At 41.2% G+C, this 6,586-nt stretch overlaps 1 non-coding gene across 1 annotated transcript; it reads left to right on the forward strand.

Annotated features, from left to right (window-relative positions):
- The first annotated feature begins 5,329 nt into the window (after nt 1-5,329).
- LOC114307385 (U6 spliceosomal RNA) lies at nt 5,330-5,431 on the forward strand. The gene has a single exon (XR_003645078.2). It is a non-coding gene; the product is annotated as a U6 spliceosomal RNA (small nuclear RNA).
- The last annotated feature ends 1,155 nt before the right edge of the window (nt 5,432-6,586 follow it).

The following is a 6,586-nucleotide window of genomic DNA, read 5'->3' on the forward strand; positions in this document are numbered from 1 at the left end:
ATTTTTGCATATGTTGCCTTAGGTATTGTTGACATAGCTAGGATCATGCATTGATTACTAACTAGCTTCTGTTTTGGTTCGGAGTGCACTATAAGTGTTTATGCTTTAGCATCCTTGCATGAGTGTGAGTGTTGCCATGACAGCATGCTTGCCATGAGGCTATTTGCTTAACTGATATAACTGCATGAATGCCTGTGGATGAAGGCATTATTGCTTGAATTGGAACAATTCATCGAAATGCGAGTTTTAAGCCCACTTGAGAGTGGCAAATCATATTTTTAAGCCCACTTGAGGGTGGCAAATCCGCCTCTTAGCCTACTTGCGAGTTGCACTTTCAAACCATTTTTGAAAATAAACATGAGATGTTTTGTTCCAATTCTTGCGATTAAGTCCATACTTGTATGCTGTGCGCATCACATAGTAAGGTTAGTTAATAAACCGGAATAAGAACGCATGTGTTTTCAAATACAACATATCATGTTAGTAGAGGTTGATCTTTGATCGGGCGAGTGGGGGTGCTCATTTCAAGACCTTCCCCTCTTGTACCCAAGTTCCCGAGTCGAGGCAACTTTGGTGATGACAGACACGTGGCCTTAGGCACGAGTCAGGGTTTCCTAAATTTCCCAAAAATGAAATATTTAGGTGGCGACTCTGAAATTTGGCAAAGCAGTTCATGTTTGGCGCTTTTTAATAAAAATCGATTCTGCAAAACGATTTGCCGAATTTGGACTCTTTAGTGATTTATTGGTCTTGCATTGCACTTTGTGAGATTAGATTCAGAACCGTGACAGGAGTTCGAACTGTAGTAGCTAGAACTACAATTTGCGCCCTCTCCAAAAAGGGAGACGCGCAGAGCGAGTTCGGGCGATCTACAAAGACCCACAACAAAATCCATCATGACATGCTCCCACTTCCACTTGGCAATAGGCAAGGGTTGCAACAAACCCGTTGGCCTTGGATGCTCGGCCTTTACTTGTTGAGAAGTAAGGCAGCTTAACACAAACACAACTACATTCTTCTTCATCTCCTTCCTCCAAAAACTGGCAACTAAGGTCGTGATACATTTTTGTGAGTGATAATACAAACCAGCCATGACGATAAGTAAATAACAAAATAAATCAGAGTATAATATCCTTCCATTACATAATACTTAGTTTATATCACAATTCTCAAATCTTGTCCTTTACAATAGAAAACAATGGGGGCAATTCAAAAACTGGTATAACTTTTCACAGATATTTCGTTCGCGGTAAACCGTGAAACGGCACCCATGTAAACGTAGCCTATCAAGTGCTACTCTTGCCATTTTACGGATATTTCGTTCGTGGGAATCGGCACCCATGTATACACACGTTTTTCAGGACTTTCACCTTGGACACACATGCCAACTTGATTTGGTGATACACACCTCTTTTCCACGTTCACCCATTTTTCTTAAAATCATATACATTTGTAATGTATTAAATGAGCAACAATGTTCAATGCATATGGATGAGAAATTAGTTTCAATTCACCTAATCCTCATGCAGTTTCTACAACAATCATAGCTATCCTCCACCGATAGCCCAAAACAGATATTTTTAAATAGATATAAAATCTCTAATACAGATAAACTTTCCAAACTTCAAGATGTGAGTGATAGTACATATCCAATTCCACCATCTATAACAATATCCATCCAATTTCACATTTCCTACATCAATTCCATTTATTTATACAAATTAAACATTTGAGACATTTAGGACAAAACCCTTTTTTCTTCCAAAATCCGCTCCAAGTATCGAAATCAATAATTTTATCACAACTCAATCTCATTTCCACTCCCACAATCATTTTCAATACATCCATTTCAAAACCCCTCTTTTGATTTTAAACCAAAACCCTAGGTTTGTTCAAAATTCTCCAAAATCACAAGATTATTTTATAAAACAAATAGCTAAGTTTAAAAATCATAAAAGAGTGTAGAGAATTCCTACCTTAAACTCAGAAGAGGAAGAAGGAAAAAAAGCCCAAAAGTTGACGGTGACGAAACAATGATTTGCTCCAATCAAAACGAAGCCATCGACAAGCTTTGCACTTAATCTCAAAAGAGCAAGGTGAGGAGATACTTCTAAGTGAGAAGATCTTTTAGTAAAAAAGTGAGTTTAGATAGAGAGAGGAGTGACTCACGGTTTAGAGAGGGGAAAAAGAAGATAAAGTGAAGAAAAGGGTAAGTAAGGACCCTATTTAAATTCGTTCTTCCTCCATCTGCATCACGGTCTTAAGATGAGCTCCCACCTCCACAAGTCATTCATAATCTCTAATCATTGACCCGGCCACTTTGAACATGAGCTCAGTCCTCAACCTCTTGAACTCTAAACAACGGTGCTCCTCAGTCGCCATGAGTTCTGATGCAAACCTCGACAGACTAGTGAATGCGACCTCAAACTCAGCCATCGGTGTGCTCAACTGCTTGAGCTTAGAAAATTGGTCTGTTCACTTCTTCCTAACAGTGGGAGGCAAAAACTTGTACTGGAAGGCGTCGACAAAAGCCTTCCAAGTCACCCTAATTCTCCCATGTGCATACTTCCACCATTGACCGGCATCTCCCTTCAATTGGAAGGATGCCAAGGTCACCCTCAATCCATCGTCTTTGATGCTGAGCATCTGAAGCGTCTTCACCATCTGTTCGAGCCATTCATCCACTTGCAAAGGCTCTTTAGGATCGCCCAAAAACTCGTTCGGGTTGGATTGAAAGAACTCTCTCTTCAAGAATGATGGCCTTGCCTCAGTTACTTAGGCCTGGACCTAATTCTCAGCCTTGAGAATGTCCATAGATTCTTACAATGGTCTCGTCAATTTGCGGCTAAGGCGCTGATGGCCTGCTGGCTTGTCAGCTCGGCTACAGTGGCCTGACCAACTCCCTCATCTTATGTCGAAATATCATCAAGTATCGGCACCTCCTGCTGTCTAGGCCTACCACGCCTCCCACCACGACTGCGTCATGACATCCTAATAAAGGTAACAAAAGAGATTAGCATATTTACAAATGTGTCGAAGCTAACTCACTTGCGTCGTAATGCGGTGGACAACATTAATTCACACCACATAAGCACGTATTCACATAAACACATATGAATTTTCTTCCTGGATAATGACCGTCCCGCGGCATTGCCAGAGTTCCAATTACAAACAGTAGTGATCATGTGCTCTTCTAATAGGACTTCTAAAAACTCGTAGACCTAATCAATATCTCAAGAGTTAAATCCTATACCTATATAACCACATAAGCATGTTATTACATAAGCATACCATATATACAAATATCTCTATCAAGCGAAGCAAACCCATTGTGGTAAAAACCACTTCTCACGAACCCAAAGTATTCAAACCCGGTATGCTCTAATACCAAGTTGTAAAGCCTCGAAATAAATACAATAAACCAACCATGACGAAAAGTAAATAACAATATAAATCAGAGTATAATATCCTTCCATTACATAAGACTCCGTTTATATCACAATTCTCAAATCATGTGTCTTTTACAATAGAAAACAAGGGGGGAATTCTAAAACTGGTATAAACTTTCACGGATATTTCTTCTGCGGGAAACCGTCAAACGGCACCCATGTAAACATAGCCTATACAAGCGCTACTCTTGCCATTTTACGGATATTTCGTCCACAGGAACTGACACCCATGTGCACGCACGTTTTTTGGGACTTTCACCCTAGACACACATGCCAACTTGATTTGGTGATAGACACCTCTTTTCCACATTCACCCATTTTTCTCAAAATCATATACATTTGCAATGTATTAAATGAGCAACAATGTTCAATGCACATGGATGAGAAATTAGTTTCAAGTGGCCTAATCCTCGTGCAATTTCTATAACAATTATAGCTATCCTCCACCGATATCCCAAAATACATATTTCTAAACAGATATAAAATCTCTAATACAGATAAACTTTCCAAACTTCAAGATGTGAGTGATAGTACATAGCTAACTCAACCATCCATAACAATATCCGTCCAATTTCACATTTCCTACATCAATCCCATTTATTTATACAAATTAAACATTTGAGACATTTAGGGCAAAACCCCTTTTTTCTTTCAAAATCCACTCCAAGTATCAAAATCAATAATTTTATCACAACTTAACCTCATTTCCACTCTCACAATCATTTTTAATACATCCATTTCAAAACCTCTCTTTTGATTTTAAACCAAAACCCTAAGTTTGTTCAAAATCCTCTAAAATCACAAGATTGTTTTATAAAAACAAATAGCCAAGTTAAAATTCATAAAAGAGTGTAGAGAATCCCTACCTCAAACTTAGAAGAAGAAGAAGGAAGAAAAGCCCAAAGGTTGACTGTAACGTCCCAACCTTTCATATGTCATCGATATTATCCACTTTGGGCCACGCCTACACGGATTTGTTCTTCCCAGTGGGTCATCCATCCTAGAACTACTCCAACCTAAGCACGCTTAACTGGGGAGTTCTACTAGGGATTTCACTACCCGAGAAAAGGCCTCGACGCTATATGAGGGTACATATTTTTACTTTTATAGCCCAGGAACTCCCTCTCCATTCCCAATGCAGGACACCAGGACCTTACAATCCACCCCCTTGGGCTGCATGTCCTTGTGTAGTGGCCTGCCAGGTCACAAGCCCACCTATATGCACAGAGAGACACCAGGGGCCCACACTCGGTACTCTGGAGAGTCGGCTCTGGTACCATTTGTAACATCCTAACTCTTTACATGTCATCGATATTGTCCGCTTAGGCCACGCCCACATGAATTTGTTCTTCCAGTGGGTTACCCATCCTAGAATTACTCCAGGCTAAGCACGCTTAACTGTGTAGTTTTTCTAGGGATTTCACCATCCGGGAAAAGGCCTCGATGCTATATAAGGGTCTAGGTTTTTTCTTTTATAGCCTAAAAAATCTCCCTCTATTCCCGATGTAAGACATCAGGACCTTACAATCCACCTCCCTTAGGGTTGTACGTCCCCGTGCAGTAGCCTACCAGCTCACAAGCTCACCCACATGCACCGAGAGGCGCCAGGGGCCCACACTCAGTTCTCTAGAGAGTCAGCTCTGATACCATTTGTTACACCTCAAGCCTTCACATTTCATCGATATTGTCCGCTTTGGGCCACACCCGCACAGATTTGTTCTTCCCAGTGGGTCACCCATTCCAAAACTACTCCAGCCTAAGTACGCTTAACTGGAGAGTTCTGCTAGGGATTTCACCACCCGAGAAAAGGCCTCGATGTTACATAAGGATCTAGGTTTTTACTTTTATAGTCCAGGAACTCCCCCTCCATTACCGATGTAGGACAACGGGACCTTATAGTAAAATTGGAATGATACAGAGAAGATTAGCAAGTCCCCTACGGAAGGATGACATGCACAAATCGAGAAATGGTCCAAATTTTTTATTATAAGGTCCCGGTATCCCACATCCGGAATGGAGAGGAGCTCCTGGGCTATAAAAGTAAAAATCTGGACCCTTATATAACATTGAAACCTTTTCTCGGGTGGTGAAATCCCTAGCAGAACTCCTCAGTTAAGCATGCTTAGGCTGGAGTAGTTCTGGGATAGGTGACCCATTGGGAAGAACAAATCCGTGTGGGCGTGGCCCAAAGCAGACAATATCGATGATATGTAAAGGGTTAGGGCGTTAAAAAATGGTATCAGAGCCGACTCTTCGGAGTACCGAGTGTGGACCCCTGGCGTCTCTCGGTGCATATGAGCGGGCTTGTAAGCTGGCAGGCAATTGCACGGGGACGTGCAGCCCTAAGTGGGTGGATTGTAAGGTCCCGGTGTCCCACATCGGGAATGGAAGGAGAGTTTCTAGGCTATGAAAGTAAAAACCTGGACCCTTATATAGCATCGAGGCCTTTTCCTGAGTGGTGAAATCCCTAGCAGAACTATGCAGTTAAGCATGCTTAGACTGGAGTAGTTCTAGGATGGCTGACTCACTAGGAAGAACAAATCCGTGTGGACATGACACAATGTTACATTGAAGGTGACAAAACAACGATTTACTCCGATCAAAATGAAGCCCTCGACAAGCTCTATACTTAATCTCAAAGGAGTAAGGTGAGGAGATTCTTCTAAGTAAGTAGATATGAAGATTTTTTAGCGAAAAAGTGAGTTTACAGAGAGAGAGGAGTGACTCACAGTTTAGAGAGGGGAAATAGAAGATAAAGTGAAGAAAAGGGTAAGTGAGAGCCCTATTTATAGTTCTAGGTTAAAGTGAAATAAAGTCTCAAAGTTAGTCCAAAAGAACAAGTCAAAATCCCTATGAAGTAGGGCCCAAAACCGAACTAAAATTTGGAAAAAAATTCACAGGGGTTGACCCTTATGTCAGTGGTGTCATCCCTTCAGGAAGAATTGACAAAAAAGCCAATACTGGCAGTAGACAAGGTGTCGACACTAAATTTCAGCAACTAAATCTAGATTCTGCAGTAGACAAGGGTCGACTCTTCCCAGACTGGTGTCGACTCTTGAGGCCAACAAGAAAAGGCAAATGTCGACACCACTAAAGGTTAGTGTCGACCCTAAATTTCAGTAGTGATCTAGGAATAC

Source organism: Camellia sinensis, chromosome 3 (assembly GCF_055761805.1).
Source record: "Camellia sinensis isolate YWXY chromosome 3, ASM5576180v1, whole genome shotgun sequence".
Classification (NCBI taxonomy): domain Eukaryota; kingdom Viridiplantae; phylum Streptophyta; class Magnoliopsida; order Ericales; family Theaceae; genus Camellia; species Camellia sinensis.